The following is a 17,914-nucleotide window of genomic DNA, read 5'->3' as shown; positions in this document are numbered from 1 at the left end:
AGAATTGAAATTTTGCAAAAATTTTCTATAGGAATAAAATTTTTGACAAAATTTTCTGTAGAAATAAAATTTTGTGAAAATTTTCTATAGAAATATAATTTTGACAAAATTTTCTATAGAAATAAAATTCTTATTGTTGTTTTTGATTTCAGCTTAAAACCATGCATTGACTAAACTACAAGTGTAGCTTAACCAATAGAGGAAAAGTATGCTTGTTAAATTTATTTGGTCATAGCTCTATAGACTGCAAGATGGTTGGATGTACAGCTGTTTCGGAATTACAACATTCCTCATTAGCATCCTCTAGTTGAAGCTAAACTATCAACCAATTATCAGAATAAATTCGGGTAATTCACTCAACCCAAAGTGAACTACACTTAGGTTAGGTTAGGTGGCAGCCCGATGTATCAGGCTCGCTTAGACTATTCAGTCCATTGTGATACCACATTGGTGAACTTCTCTCTTATCATTGAGTGCTGCCCGATTCCATGTTAAGCTCAATGACAAGGGACCTCCTCTTTATAGCCGAGTCCGAACGGCGTTCCACATTGCAGTGAAACCACTTAGAGAAGCTTTGTGAACTACACTTGAACCTCCCGAAAAAAGGTTATTGATAGTCGGCTACTGCTGAAGCCGATTTGCAAGCATATTTCTTTTCAGATAATTGGTTCATAGCTTTGCTGCAAGTAGAGGATGCTGATGAGGAATGCGGTAATTCCGAAACAGCTGTACATCCAACCCTCTAGCAGTCTATTGGGTTTTGCCCAAATAAATTTGATAAGCATATTTTTCCTCTGTTGGTTAAGCTACACTTGTAGTTTAGTCAATGCATGGTTTTAAGCTGAAATCAAAAATAACAATAATGATTGAAGAGTAAACCAGCAATAACAAACAAACAAAAATAAAATTCTGATAAAATTGTCTATAAAAATAAAATGCTTACAACATTTTCTACAGAAATAACATTTTGACAAAATTTTCTATAGAAATAAAGTTTTGACAAAATTTTCTATAGAATAAAGTTTTGATAAAAAATTCTATGGAAATAAAATTTTGACAAAATTTTCTATGGCCATAAAATTAAAAAAAAAACAAATTCTATACAAATAAAATGGTTACAAAACTTTCTATAGATATAAAATTTTGACAAAATTTTCTACAGAAATAAAATTTTGACGAAATTTTCTATAGAAATAAAATTTTGACAAAAGTTTCTATAGAGTAAAATTGTCTTTTTGTTGACAAAATTTTCTATAGAAATATAATTTTGACAAAATTTTCTATAGAAATAAAATTTTAACAAAATTTTCTATAGAAATAAAATTTTGACAAAATTTTCTACAGAAATAACATTTTGACAAAATTTTCTATAGAAATAAAATTTTTACAAAATTTTCTATAGAAATAAAATTTTTACAAAATGTTCTATAGAAATAAAATTTTTACAAAATTTTCTATAGAAATATAATTTTGCAAAAATTTTCTAACGAAATAAAATTTTGCAAAAATCTTCTATAGAAATTAAGTTTTGACAAAATTTTCTACGGAAATAAAATTTTGCAAAAATATTGTATAGAAAAAAAATTTGAAAAAAATATAGGACTAAATTTATAGAATTAAAATGTTGACAAAATTTTCTATAGAAATAACACCTCTCTATAATAAAAAAATTCTATAGAAATAAAATTTTGCAAAATTTTTCTATAGAAAGAAAATTTTGCAAAAATTTTCTATAGAAATAAAATTTTGACAAAATTTTCTATAGAAATAAAATTTGACAAAATTGTATATACAAATAAAATTTTGACAAAATTTTCTATAGAAATAAAATTTTGGACAAAATTTTCTATAGAAATAAAATTTTTCTAAATTTTTCTATAGAAATAAAAATTTGCTATAGAAATAAAAATTTTGACAAATATTCTATAGAATTTGACACTCATTTTGATCAAATATTTACCTAGTGTAACCATACACTTAGATTTTCAAATAATCAAAATATAACCTGTTCAACAAATAAAACATTGTATGACGAGTTTGAAATTCTTTAACAAGTTTTTTTGATTTGATTGTTATTCATTCAAGCAAGCGTTTGTAAATAAATTATGAATGAATTTCTTGATTCAAAAATGAGCTAATCACGTATAGAAGATGTTAATAAAATTTACAGAAGATGAGGTAATTATCACTTGGCAGAAACAAAACTTTCTCAAAAATGCCATATTCAATAAAAAAATAAATAAGGCAAAACATAAATGGAATGGAAAAAATATAAATGATCTGAATTGTTTATAATAAATAACGTCCTTCAAAAAATTACCAAATTTATTTTTCAATTGTTTGATTTTGATTTATTATAATCATAGCATTAACATTGAATTTCCGACTCCCCTTAAATTTTCAATTAAAACCATGTGTTTCCATTTATAATTTTCCTTTAATCAAAATTTCCATTTACAAACAAATCATTATCATTTTTTTTTCGCTAACAAATAATCCAAATCATTTAAAATAATTATGCGAAATTATACTCAGTTATTTGAGTCTGTTCCAGATAATGTAGCGAGATAAAAAAAACAGAAAAAATAATACTACTCATAAGCAGACTCTAAGAGTTCGCAATTCATTTCCTTTCAATCCAAATGAAGTCATAGCCTCAGTCCCGTGGCTTTGCTGCACAGCAAGTGCCTGAGATCATTTTGTTGTGTTTTTTTTTTTGCTTGCGAGTTTGATGCTGACATTGCTGTTATTCATAAGTCAAGCTTTGAATTTGCCATTATAAATCCTAATTAAAAATGGAAATATTCACTTGATGCATTTTAAAATATTTTTGTTTTATCGCCAGCCATTTTGCAAATTACAATATTTTTTTGAGGCATAAGTAGCTCAAGAACAATAAAGAAAAATCTACTCCCCAAAAATAGATGACAATGACAGCAACCTGCTGCAATGAGACACAACAGGCTTGAGTAGCAGGCGGTTAATAAGTCAGTCGCATAATCATAGTTTTGAGCACGGTGGTTTTGAATCAACAGAATATTGGAAGGTCATTAAAAAAAACTCAAAATATATAATAATTTGTATAAAATAATTTAAAAAAATTATAAAAAATAAAAAGAAATGATATCGAATCTAATGGAGAAATAATTTTAAATTCAAAATTTGGCTTGTAGAAAAAATACGTATATCATTCAATTCTCTCTTCACAGAAAAATATCACAACATTTTTTTTTTAATTTTTTTAATTAAAACAAGTATATACGGCCGTAAGTTCGGCCAGGCCGAATCTTATGTACCCTCCACCATGGATTGCGTAGGAACTTCTACTAAAGGCTGTCATCCACAATCGAATTACTTGGGTTGCGATAAAACTTGCCGATGGCAAGGTATCGTAAAACTTTTTAACACTGTCTTCTAAATTGTAAGTTAGCCCATACGGGGTATATATTAAACAAAAAAACGCCGATTAAATACGTATATAACTTAGTTTGACAAAATTTTCTATAGAAATAAAATTTTGACAAAATTTTCTATAGAAATGAAACCTTGACAAAATTTTCTATAGAAATAAAATTTTGACAAAATTTTCTATAGAAATAAAAATTTGACAAAATTTTCTATAGAAATAAAAACTTGACAAAATTTTCTATAGCAATACAATTTTGACAAAAATTTCTATAGAAATAAAATGTTGACAAAATTTTGTATAGAAATGAAATTTTGACAAAATTTTGTATAGAAATAAAATGTTGACAAAATTTTCTACAGAAATAAATTTTTTACAAAATTTTCTATAGAAATAAAATTTTGACAAACATTTCTATAGAAATAAACTTTTGACAAAACTTTCTATAGAAATGAAATTTTAACGAAACTTTCTATAGTAATAAAATTTGACAAAGTTTTCTATGGAAATAAAGTTTTGGTAGATTACAAAATTTTCTATAGAAATAAAATTTTGACAAAATTTTCTATGGAAATAAAATTTTGACAAACATTTGTATAGAAATAAACTTTTGACAAAACTTTCTATAGAAATGAAATTTTGACAAAACTTTCTATAGTAATAAAATTTGACAAAATTTTCTATGGAAATAAAGTTTTGGTAGATTATTTTTGGCGATATGGACCAATTTTTGTGTAATAACTAAAGACCAATATAACTAAAGACCGATATGGACCAATTTGTACATGGCTGTTAGAGGCCATATATTGACAAAATGTACCAAATTTCAACCGTATCGGATGACTTTTGCTCCTCCAAGAGGTTCCGGACGTCAAATCTGGGGACGGTTTATATGGGAACTATATATAATTATGGACCGATATGGACCAATTTTTGCATGGTTGTTAGAGACCATATACTAACACCATGTACCAAATTTCAAATGGATCGGATGAATTTTGCTCTTCCAAGAGGCTCCGGAGGTCAAATCTGGGGATCGGTTTATATGGGGGCTATATATAATTATAGACCGATATGGACCAATTTTTGCATGGTTATTAGAGGCCGTAAACTAACATCAGGTACCAAATTTCAACCGGATCGGATGAATTTTGCCCCTCCAAGAGGCTCCGGAGGTCAAATCTGGGGATCGGTTTATATGGGGGCAATATATAATTATGGACCGATATGTACCAATTTTTGCATAGTTGTTAAAAACCGTATACTAAGACCACGTACTAAATTTCAGCCGGATCGGATGAATTTTGCTCCTCCAAGAGGCTCCGGTGGTCAAATCTGGGGATCGGTTTATATGGGAGCTATATATAATTATGGACCGATATGGACCAATTTTTGCATGGTTGTTAGAGGCCGTATACTAACATCAGGTACCAAATTTCAAACGGATCGGATGAATTTTGCCCCTCCAAAAGTCTCCGGAGGTCAAATCTGGGATCGGTTTATATAGGGGCAATATATAACTATGGACCGATATGGACCAATTTTTGCATGGTTGTTAGAGACCATATACTAACACCACGTTCCTACTTAGAACCGGATCGGATGAATTTTGCTCCTCCAAGAGGCTCCGGAGGTCAAATCTGGAGAACGGTTTATATGGGGGCTATATATAATTATGGACCGATATGGACGAATTTTTGCGTGGTTGTTAGAGACCGTATACTAAGACCACGTACCAAATTTCAAGCGGATCGGATGAATTTTGCTGCTCCGGGAGGCTCCCCAAGCCAAATTTGGGGATCGGTTTATATGGGGGCCATACGTAAACGTGGTCCGATATGGCCCATTTTCAATACCATCCGACCTACATCAATAACAACTACTTGTGCCAAGTTTCAAGTCGATAGCTTGTTTCGTTCGGAAGTTAGCGTGATTTCCACAGACGGACGGACAGCCGGACAGACAGACGGACGGACAGACGGACAGACGTACGGACATGCTTAGATCGACTCAGAATTTCACCACGACCCAGAATATATATACTTTATGGGGTCATAGAGCAATATTTCGATGTGTTACAAACGGAATGACAAAGTTAATATACCCCTATCCTATGGTGGAGGGTATAAAAATTAATTGAATTTTAGAAATATTCAATAAAAAATTTAATTGTTCCCACAAATTTTTTAATTGAAACAAAAATCTACCATCACAGAAAAAATTCTTCACGAAAATTTTTCCACTTAAAATCTTAATTAAGTTTTAAAAAATATTCAATTAAAAATTCAATTGTTTCAAAAAAATTTTAATTGAAAAAAAATAAAATAATTTTAAATTCAAAATTTGGCTTATAGGAAAATACGTAAGTGAGAATTGTTTGATATACAATTCTCTCTTCACAGAAAAAATATCACAAAAATATTTTCAATTAAAAATTTAATTGTTCCTACAATTTTTGTTTTTGTATTGAAACAAAAATCTATCATACACAAACAAAAATTCTGATTCAATCGCGAAATTAATTGATCCAATTAATTTTTTAATTGAAATGTCTTCAATCACAGATATAATAGTATCAATTAAAAAAATAATTGAAAGTCAATTAAAAAAATAATTAATACAATTAATTTTTGTTTCAATTAAAAAATTTGTTGAAACTATTAAATTTTTAATTGACTATGTTTTAAAACTCAATTAAGACATTAATTGCAAAAAAATGTCATCAAATTTTTCTGTGCATCACAGAAAAACATTTTCCAATTAAAATCTTAATTGAGGTTTAAAAAATATTCAATTAAAAATTTAATTGATTCAACAAATTTTTTAATTGAAAAAAAAATCAATTACAAAAATTAATAGTATCAATTAATTGTTTAATTGCTTTCAATTATTTTTTTAATTTCTGTGATTGAAGACATTTCAATTAAAAAAATTAATTGGATCAATTAATTTCGTAATTGAATCAGAAAATTTTTTATCAATTAAATTTTAATTTTATCAATTAAATTTTTAATTGGATCAATTAATTTTTTAATTGACTTTGCTTATTGATAGTATCATTTCTGTGATTGAAGACATTTCAATTAAAAATAAATTGCTATAAACCACCAAAGTCAATTAAAAACTTAATTGATCCAATTCAAAATTTAAATGATAAAATTAAGTTTTATGACACAAATCTGATTCAAACATGAAATTAATTGATCCAATTAATTTTTTAATTGAAATTTCTTCACAGAAATTAAATTCAGAAAATAAAAATGAAAATCAATTAAAAAATTAATTGATCCAATAAAAAAATTAATTGATACTATTAATTTTGGTGATAAATTTTTGTTTCAATTAAAAAATTTGTTGAATCAATTAAATTTTTAGTTGAATACTTTTTAAAATTCAATTAAGATTTTAATTGGACAAAATGTTCGTGAAATTTTTTATTTTTATGTGATTTCGTAATTGAAGACGAAAAAATATTTTTTTCTATGGTGGATAGAAACCACTGTACCTGAATCTTGACATCAACCAACATTGCAAACATGTCTAGAATTTTAAATTGTTTGTTGTTGTTTTTCAAAAATTCTAATAAGAGCCATTATTTGTTATTAATGTTGTTGTTTCTTATATGTTACTCATTACATTTTAGTTTTTTTCTTTTAGTTTTTTTGTTCATTACTTTGCCAATTTATTCCAAAAATCTGCGGGCATGTTGTCATCATCATTATCATCATCATTTTTGCTAAGGCGGTATTTGGCAGAAAATCGTTTGTTTTGTGATAAATAGAGATTGTAATAAATGCCTTGAGCTCCAGTTCATATCATCTAGAATTCGTAAGCAAATATTTTCAGTATCAACCGAAGAAGAAAGGAAAAGAGGTGTATGCCAAACAAAAACGCACATAAATCTTAGGAATTGTATATTTTATTAATTTTTATTGTAAAACTAGACATTCTTATTTGCCTGTATGTAGGGGTATTAAATTTGGATTTGTTGTGTGCCCCAGACAGTGCTGATGATTTTTTACCTTTCCATTGGATTCTTCATTTTTGGTATGGATGTCAAAATACCTTACGCCTTTTAGTTTATGATGATGATTGAGTTACACACACCTTAAAAAATGTTTGAGCTATAATCTACACAGAGATTATAGCCATGATTGAAACCTGAGATACGATGGTTTGGCTAAAAAGGTTTTTGAAGAAAAAAAAAATACCAAAGGGTAAAGTTTTTTTATGACATTATTTAAAAAACATTTGTATAACAGTTGTTCATGATGGGCTTTAGAAATTACTTATATTTTTTCATATTATAAGAAATGTTAAATCAGCTGTTTACAGTAAATTTTCAAAAACACAAAAATAGGATTTAATTCATACAACAAATTTTTAATTGAAACAAAAAACCATAGCAAAAATTAATAGTATTAATTAATTTTTTAATTCATACTATCATTTCTGTGATTGAAGACATTTCAATTAAAAAATTAATTGGATCAACCGTGGAGCAATGGTTAGCAAGGTCGTGGGTTCGCTTCCTGCTTCGACCGAACACCAAAAAGTTTTTCAGCGGTGGATTATCCCACCTCAGTAATACTGGTGACACTCTGATGGTTTCAAAACTTCTCTACGTGATTTCACTGCAATGTGGAACGCCGCGCCGTTCGGCGTTCACTCCATAATTATGTATAGCCTCCATATAAACCGATCCCCCGACTTAACCTCTGGAGCCTCTTGGAGGAGCAAATTTCATCCGATTTAGTTAGTTAAAATTTTGTATGTTGTATTAGTATGTGAACACTAACACCCATGCAAAAATTGGTCCAAATCACTCCATAATTATATATAGCACCCATATAAACCGATTCCCAGATTTGGATTCCGGAGACTCTTGGAGGAGTAAACTTCATCCGATTCGGTTGAAATTTGGTACGTTGTGCAAGGATATGCCCGCTAACAACCATGCCAAAATTTTTCCATGTCGGTCTATAGACCGACCCCCAATCACACAGAAATTGGTTCATATCAGTTCATAATTGTATATAGCGCCCACATAAAGCGAACCCTGTATTTCACTTCTGGCTCTCTAATTACCACGCAACAGTTCATATCGGTTCGTAAATAGTTATAGACTCCCCTATATATACCGATCAAGAACTGAATTATATACGGATTTAATAGGCATTTTAGAAAAGTTTTATGACAGCTTGCCATCGGTAAGTATTACCACAACCCAAGTAATTCGATTATGGATGACAGTCTTTGGCAGAAGTTTCTACGCAATACATCCCAGCAAAAAATATTTCAGCAGTAAAATTTAGTTGCGCTTTTTGTTATACAATAAAGTAGGCAGTGCACCCACACTGCATGTATTGGTGGCAATAACGTAAACGAGTAGTCAAATTAGTTTATGATCATTCGTTGACGTTATTGCAACCAGTTCATGCAGTATAGATGCACGAAAAGTAGTGCTGTTTTCCTTCATACCAATAAAAATATTGCTCACTTCTGAGCAATATTATTATTGAAATGAGCAATTGTATCAGCGCTATGTAGAAGCTGCTCTAAATCGGGACATCGCCCGCAAAAATCAGCGAGGATTCGGTTGTTTTGTAAGCAGTTGGTACTGCATCTCTCCCTTACAATCCTGCTGAAATAGAGCTCCATTTTTTGCTGGGATGGTGGAGGGTACATAAGATTCGGCCTGACCAAAAATTTGGTGCCAAATAAAATTTTGTAGTGGCACGCTGATGCATATGTCTAGACACGTTCTGGGGGCAAAACTACAGCAGAAAATATCTGAAAAGTACAAAAAGTGTCACGCGTCATAAAAGGTGGCACTCGCATTTAACATATATAATGTGGCACAAATATTGGCCTGATTTTTCGTAAAGAAAAAGGAACAATTAATCGCAATTATACATATACATAAAAAATTTTATTTTGACTTTTGTACCGCCTAAAAGTAACGGAAAATTAGAAAAATCTGCCTTTCCAAAATTCGAAAATAAACATTTGTTAATTTTTACAAAATCGAAAAGTCGATTTTTCTAAATCGAAAAGTCGACTTTTCTAAATCGACATTTTTATATTTATTATGATAGAAAATCGACTTTTGAAAAAAATCGATTAAAAATATGCCTCCCTTCCACAACGCACCTCGTTATTTCATAATTATATATTGACATCATACCAGGAGGTATTTTAAAAGCAAGATTTGTTGTAGTCCATGGCATTTGAATATCGATTATTGAAGAAAATTTAAATTCATTTTCACACATACACAAAACAGGTAGTAAATGCTAATATGAACAAGACATGCATAACATAGGCCTTCTGTCCAATGTATCTCTACACACGAAAAAAAAATATTTCCTACGAAATGAAATTTAGAATAACAAAGTTTTGTCTCTTTGAAGATACATAAATTTGTTTATGATACCCGTTGCCACATTTGTCCCCATTGAACTTTCTTTAGCCTGAAAATAAAACTCACCCATAAAATTTAGTTTCCCAGAAAAATAATTGAATTTTTTGCGTGTAGCTATTTTGAAAGTTACTTGATTTATGCAAGGAATTAAGCAAACTATATATCGGCAAATTTAGGCTTACGATAGTCTTACACGAGTAATAGCTTAAAGATTTTTCTAAAAAAAAAAAAACAGTCTTTTTTCTACAATCCAACGAATTTTTCTAGCCATAACAAAAAGAGGAGTATTGAACAGGTTTCATGGCTGTTGCTGCAGCAGCTTCTATGATTGTGGTTTGCTGACTTCTCAAGTATTTTTATTTAACTGGTTTTCGGTTAATATTTTAACAGTAAAATAAAATATTGCAAAAATTTGCCAACAACAGGTGGAAACTGGATTTGGCTAATACGGGTTTACACACAAGTGGATATACAAATATATTAAATATATATCACCATTAAAATAACTTTTTTTGTTGTTAGTTTTTTTCTTCGTTTTTTTTGTTTGTTTTGATCGGAAGCCTCAAGACATCTGAAAATTGCTATGTTCGTTAAGGAAAAAAATGTTTAAATTAATATGTCAGGAAACTGACCGTTAGGGGATAATTTTCAAAATAACGAAGATATTTATTAGATTCATTAATACAAGATATAAGATAGTTGTTCTATCTTATTTTTGAAGAATTTTTTCTACGTATCCCATTTTGGCACAATTTAAGTTTTTTTTTTCTCACAGCTATAAGCTTTCTATTTCCTAAGGAAGCTGAATTAATGATTATAAATAACTCTTAATAGATGGTTTTATTTATAATTAGTGATTAAAATTAATATAAATGGAAATATATACATTAAAAGCTTCCCAGTAAAAAGAGTTCCCAAAAAAGTGGTTTGTATCCACGTTTGCCACAGTTGGTAGAATTCTACCAAAAATAGTAGATTTTTTACTGTTTGGTAGATTTGTAGATTTCTTAAAGTTTTGATAGATTTTGCAAAGAGGTACTTCAATTTTTCTATAGAAATAAAATTTGTACAAAATTTTCTATATACATAAAATTTTGACAAAATTTTTTATGGAAATAAAATTTCGACCAAATTTTCTATAGAAATAAAATTTTGACAAAATTTTCTATAGAAATACAAATTTTGACAAAATTTTCTATTGAAATAAATTTTTGATATAATTTTCAATAGAAACAAAATTTTGACAAAATTTTCTATGGAAACAAAATTGAAATAAAAATCTATAGAAATATAAATTTTAACAAAATTTTCTATAGAAACAAAAATTTTGACAAAAATTTGACAAAATTTTATTTCTATAGAAAAAAAAAATCTATAGAAAATTTTGTTTCTATTCTATAGAATTTTGACAAAATTTTCTATGGAAATAAAATGTTGACAAAATTTTCTATGGAAATAAAATTTTTAACAAAATTTTCTACAGAAATCAAATTTTACAAAATTTTCTATAGAAAGTAAAATTTTGACAAATTTTTCTACATAAATAAAATTTTGACAAATTTTTCTATAGAAATAAAATTTTTACAAAATTTTCTATAGAAACAAAATTTTCTATAAAAACAAAATTTTAACAAAATTTTCCTTAGAAATAAAATTTTAACAAAATTCTCTATAGAAATAAAATTTTAACAAAACTTTTTATAGAAATAGAAAGTTTGACAATTTTTCTATAGAAATTGAAATTTTGACAAAAATTTTCTATGTTGACAAAATTTTCTATGGAAATAAAATTTTTACAAAATGTTCTATATACACGATGTCAAAAATTTCTTGAAAAAATAAATTCTATTTTATTCGCTTTCAAGAAAATAAAAAGGAAAGTATTTTTTCTTTGGGTGTAGTTTAATTAAAAATTCCCTACATTTTCTTTCAATTGATTAAATTAATAATTTTTTAATATTCTAAAATTTCTGTAAATTATATTTTTTCTATGAATAATGCATGTAAGTATTATTTTATGTACACATCGTAACAATAATAAATTGGTACAGTGATCGTTTAGTGACAAGATCTTGATCTTCCCTTAAGGATTTTGGCATTGATGTTGATCCAAAGATGAGGCTTCTCTACAATAAAGGCATTTTAGGGTCCTGTCTAGGGAGCTACCGTGATGCAATGTTTAGCATGCCCGCCTACACTCAAAAAAAAAGTTTACTTGGATCCAAAGATTTTGACCTTCCTTCAAGGATTTTGGTATTGATTCCGAGCCGAAGATGCCGCTTCTTTAAAATAAAGACATTTTTTAGCGACCTATCTGGCTTTAAATCTAGGACCAATAAAATTAAAATTAAGATACAGATCTCATTTATCAAATTTTCACTCTCTTTTCACGGTTTGTTAACGTAGAAACAAATACCAGTTTAAAAATCTAAATTATAACGGATACTTCAAAGTAAAATACATTTTCTTAATTCCAAAAAAAAAAAAAACTGTAAACCAAAGACGCTAAATCCTCAAAATAAGTCTTAGCCTATATTTGAAGCGTTTTTATCTTAAATCTAAAGTTTCAATATTTCAGTTAATTTAAAGACAATTTCTTTAAATCAAAAATGTGTTTCTTTACTTTAAGTAAAATTAGCCTTAGTTCAAAGACATGCGACTTTAACGGAGGGACGCAAATTTACAAAATTTGTGTCCTAAATTTAATGAAAAAAAATTTTGAAGCAAAGATTATAAACTTTATTTTAATTAAAATTTCATTATTTTAAAGAAATTTGTCCTTAACATTTTGTAAATTTCGCATCCTAAAATTTAGATTGCGAAATCTTTAATATCACGTAAATATTTTTTTCAGTGTAGCATACACAAGGTCGTGGGTTCGACTCCTGTGTAAGTGGTTTCACTGCGATGTGGAACGCCGTTCGGACTCGGCTATAAAAAGGAGGTCTCTTGTCATTGAGCTTAACATGGAATCGGGCAGCACTCAGTGATAAGAGGGAAGTTCACCACTGTGGTATCACTATGAATTGAATAGTCTTAGAGAGCCTGATACATCGGGCTGCCTCCTAACCTAACCTAGGGACCCGCCTACACTCAAAAAAAAAACAGTAAACCCACCATGACGGAAAATTTTGGTTCATTTTAGAAAATTTAGGTAGATTTTAGAAAATTGTAACTAAACTGTACTAAAAGCGCAGATATCACGCAGATTTCACAAAAAAAAATAAATAAATATTTTTCGACAAATTAAAAAAAAAAAAAAATATTAACCATAAATACTTCTTTGCACTTGTTAAAAAAAATCTCGTATTTTGAAGGAAAAAATTGGAGTTCAAAATTACAAAAAATGTCTTTAGTACCATACAAAGTTCAAGATGGGTAAAATTTACAAATTTTTTAGAAATTCTGAACTATTTTGTGGTAGACAGGAATTTAGTAAATATTTACGCTTCATTTGAGAATATTTTCCCTCTTCTTTTAGTTAATTTAACTAACGTATACAAAAATTATTAAAATCAAGAAAACTTTCTCAATAAATAATTAGTTGAAATGTCTTCAATCACAGAAATGATATATCAATAATCGAAATCAATTAAAAAGTTAATTGATCCAATTAAACAATTAATTGATACTACAAATTTTTGTGATTGATTTTTGTTTTAATAAAAAATTTGTTGAATCAATTAAATTTTTAATTCACCTTTTAAACTTTGTCATTCCGCTTGTAACACATCGTAATAATGCTCTAAGACCCCATAAAGTATATATACTCTGGGTCGTGGTGAAATTCTGTGTCGATCTTAGCATGTCCGTGCGTCAGTTCGTCCGTCTGTTGAAATCACGCAAACTTCCGAACGAAACAAGCTATCTACTTGAAACTTGGCAGAAGTAGTTGTTATTGATGTAGGTCGGATGGTATTGCAAATGGGCCATATCGGTCCACTTTTACGTATAGCCCCCATATAAACTGACTCCCAGATTTGACTTGCGGATCCTCTAAGAGAAGCAAATTTCATCCGATCCATCTGAAATTTGGTACATGGTGTTAGTATATGGTCTCTAACAACCATGCAAAAATTGGTCCACATCGGTCCATAATTATATGTAGCCGCCATATAAACCGATCCCCAGATTTGGCTTGCGGAGCCTCTAGGAGAAGCAAATTTCATCCGATCCGGCTGAAATTTGGTACATGGTATTAGTATATCGTCTCTAACAAACATATAAAAATAGGTCCACATCGGTCCATAATTACATATATCCCCCATGTAAAACGATCCCCAGATTTGTTTTGCAGAGCTTCTAAGAGAAGCAAATTTCATCCGATCCGGTTGAAATTTGGTACGTGTTATTAATATATGGCCTCAAATACTCATGCACAAATTGGTCGAAATCGGTCCATAATTGTATATAGTCCCCATATAAACCGATCCCCAGATTTGACTTCCGGAGCCCCGTGGAAGAGCAAAATTCATCTGATTCGGTTGAAATTTGGTACGTGGTGTTAGTATATTGCCTCTAACAACCATGCAGGAATTGGTCCATATCGGTCCATAATTATATGTAGCCCCCATATAAACCGATCCCCAGATTTGACCTCCGGTGTCTTTTGGAGAAGCAAAATTCATCCATCGATTGAAATTTAGTACAAGTTCATGATTGTATATAGCCCCCATATAAGCGACCACCACACTCAAAAAAAAGTGAACTCTCTATTTCACTAAAGCCAATTTAACTTTATTTTAGTTTATGGAATTATTATATTTGGAGAGAGTTTCCTTTACTCTAATAATTTTTTGTGTACGTTAGTTAAATTAACTAAAACCGAGGAAAAAAATATACTCAAATGAAGCATAAAGATTAACTAAATTTGTGTCTTCAACAACATAGTTCAGCATTTCTTTTAATTTGTAAATTTTACCAAAAATGCATCCATCATGAACTTCGTATGTCACTAAAGACATTCTTGCAATTTTGAACTACAAGTTTTTCCTTCAAACTACAAAATTTTCTTTAACAAATGAAAAAACTTAATTATGTCTAATAAATTTTCTTGAATTTGTCGAAAAATATTTCCTTATTTTTATGACACCGGAGTGATGGCAACGTTTGTAATACAGTTTAGTTAAAATTTTCTACAAATATTCAAAATTTTCTAAAATTAACCGAAAGTTTTCTTCCTGGTGGGTTCACTGTTTTTTTCAGTGCATATTGCAATTCTAGCTCTCCAAGTACCATGCAAAAGTTCATATCGATTCGTAATTATTTGTAGAATTACCTAGTTATACATACCTCTTTTCTAATATATACCACGTAGGGACTTGATATTAAAATCTACACAATACAATTATTTGAATTATCTATTCTGCAACCTATTTGCAAAACGTGGGGAACTACTTAAGAGCGTGGTCTTCGAAATAAGTCTAAGTCATGTCTTAAAGGTTAAGTTTACCCCATCAATGGCAAACTCATGTTGTCATATGATTTAACCAGAACTAGAACAAATACCACCAGGGCTAGTCCTGAGTTCGATCTATTCTCCGTAGAGATATTTTGACATTACTTCTATTGAAATTTTTATATATATTAAAAAAAAACTTACCTTTTTAACAATCAGCCTTTTATGAAAATATATTAATCCCAATAGAAAGTCAAATTTCGTAATCAACAATATTGAACGCCAACAAATTATTTCGTTGTAAACTGCAATAAATCCAAGAAATATGATTTTATAAACTGATTTTCCATAAGATTAAGATTTTAAGAAATATTAAAATCAGTTTAAATTTTAACACATTAAAAAATAAATTTATTTTACATATTTTTTTTTTGAATTTTTAGTACTTCAGTAATAAATTTAATTTTGTATCAATTTTTAATCTTTTTTGCGTTATTTTTTATTTTAAACAAAATCAATTTGTTACAAACGTTTTTTAAGCTTTAGATTTTGATATTTTTGATTACATCAGATGTATAATCAATTAATTTTTTTTTTAATTTAAATGTTTACTCAGTTCAAATTTTGGCACAGATTAAACAAAAAAAATTATAATAAATTTAGTTTTTATGTTCATTTATTAAAATTCTGTTTGTCATGTAATTTTGGTTTAATCAGATGTATAATAAATATTTTTTAATATTAATTTTTATTCAGTTTTAATTTTGCCACAAATCAAAAAAATTATAATTTTTTATTTAATTTATGTTTTTACCAATTATTTTAAAATTTTGTTTTTAAGGTTTCAAGTGCTTAAGTAACCAATTCAAATTTGTATCAAATGTAACAATCAATGTATTTTTCTATTAACCAAAGACCAATAAATTTTTGTTTTTTTTTTCTTTAAAATTGAACATTTATTTCTGTGGAAGTAATAACTTTTCTTTTTTTTTTTTTGTTTTCTTTAGTAATCACTTGAAATCTTTCACTTTTCCAAAAATAGACACCAAAATTTATTGTTATTGCTGTTATTTCGAATTAATTAAAGGGAGAGAGATCGAATAGATTTTGTTTTAGGTTTTCCAAAAGTGCATCTTTGTGAACTGCATTAAGCAGTGGTAGGCCATAGAGATACCAACTAACCAATGTATTCGTTGTCAACGAAGATAACAAAGTCGAAAAACCGGACTTAGTGTTAAACAAACAAGACACGACCTGTGAAAAGGCAGTCAATTTTTTTTAGCTTCACTTTGTTTTTGTTTAGATTTTCTTTCAATTTTTTGTTTTTTTTTTTTTGGGAAGTTAAATACTTCTTTTTATTTCATGTATGCCCACTGAAAGCAATAATAAAAGCGAACGAACGAATCACCACCAATCGATATCCGATATTGAACCCCGAACCGGTGAGATGTATACTCGCGAATGCCATCAATGTTCTTCGTAGTTACATTGACAAGTTAGCTTGCAGCTATCACACAACAAAAAAAATAGTGTAACTTTAAGTTTTGTTGTGTGTGAGATACCTTCAGATGATCAACACTTGAATCAAGCGAGCGAGAATACGCATACAACTTAAGATTCAACTCTCTCTCTCTATCTTTATACTCTGCAAACTGAAAAAGAAAACAAAAACAATGAACAGCGAAAAACTACTTTAGCGCGTTTTATCTGACCCCCCGAAAGAAAACCAAAAATATTGTTTGTGCGTAGCTTAACAAACGAAGACTATTTCTCTTGCAAAGACAATAACCAAGTCAAAACCAAGATAAATTTTATTGCACTGCATAGGAAAGCTTTTTATACAGTATTTACATTTGGTAGTCGCTTATGAGAAAGCTTTTTGTACATAGATAACCGAAGCCAGAATTTGCACGAAGTCAAACGAAGATTTAAAGATACACTCGAGAAAAAAATTAATTGAAATGAAAACAAAATACAATTTTTTTTCAATAAAAATTAATGCATTGGACCCAATTGCACTCAAAAAAAGTGAATGAATAGACCTAAAACCAATTTAATTCTATTTTAGTTCATGGAATTATTATATTTTGAGGAGTATTACACATGTGGAGCATACAAATTTACTAAATTGGTGTCCCCTTTAACAAGTGAAAAAAAAAAATAATTATTAAGGTGGGTTTAGTTCGAGTTTAGTCGATAAAACCGAAATAAAATCAGTAAAAACTGTATAAAATGTATCTCTTTGATGCAAATTTTATTAAAACTTGATAGGGAATACCCCAGAGCACCTTTTCACAAAGTTTATATTCTTTTTAATGGATTATTAGAGAAAATTAATCGTGAAAAAATTGCGATTTTAGCGGCAAAAGGTGCACTCAAAAAAAAGTGAACTCTCTATTTCACTAAAGTCAATTTAACTTTATTTTAGTTCATAGAAATATTATGTTTGGAGAAAGTTTTCTTTACTCTAATACTTTTTTTGTGTACGTTAGTTAAATTAACTAAACCCGAGGAAAAAAATATACTAAAATGAAGCATAAAGATTAACTAACTTCGTGTCTTCCACAAAATAGTTCAGAATTTCTTTAAATTTGTAAATTTCACCATCTTGAACTTCATATAGCGCTAAAGACATTTTCTTCAATTTTGAACTCCAAATTTTTACTCACCTTTAAGGTGAGTACTA

General features: G+C 28.8%; 1 protein-coding gene across 2 annotated transcripts in view; it reads right to left on the bottom strand.

Annotated features, from left to right (window-relative positions):
- LOC142229284 (D-beta-hydroxybutyrate dehydrogenase, mitochondrial) overlaps positions 1 to 16,997 on the bottom strand; it is a 79,749-nt gene extending 62,752 nt beyond the window's left edge. Inside the window, exons 1-3 of one of the 2 annotated variants that reach the window (XM_075299833.1) lie at positions 16,941 to 16,997; positions 16,791 to 16,880; positions 15,433 to 15,533 (exon numbers count right to left, since the gene is read on the bottom strand). The gene's annotated coding sequence lies outside the window, so the exon portion shown is untranslated. The other variant, XM_075299832.1, reaches the window with a different exon arrangement.
- Positions 16,998 to 17,914: the final 917 nt, after the last annotated feature.

Source organism: Haematobia irritans, chromosome 3, assembly GCF_050003625.1.
Source record: "Haematobia irritans isolate KBUSLIRL chromosome 3, ASM5000362v1, whole genome shotgun sequence".
NCBI lineage: Eukaryota > Metazoa > Arthropoda > Insecta > Diptera > Muscidae > Haematobia > Haematobia irritans.
This window is presented reverse-complemented; position numbering and strand designations above follow the sequence as displayed.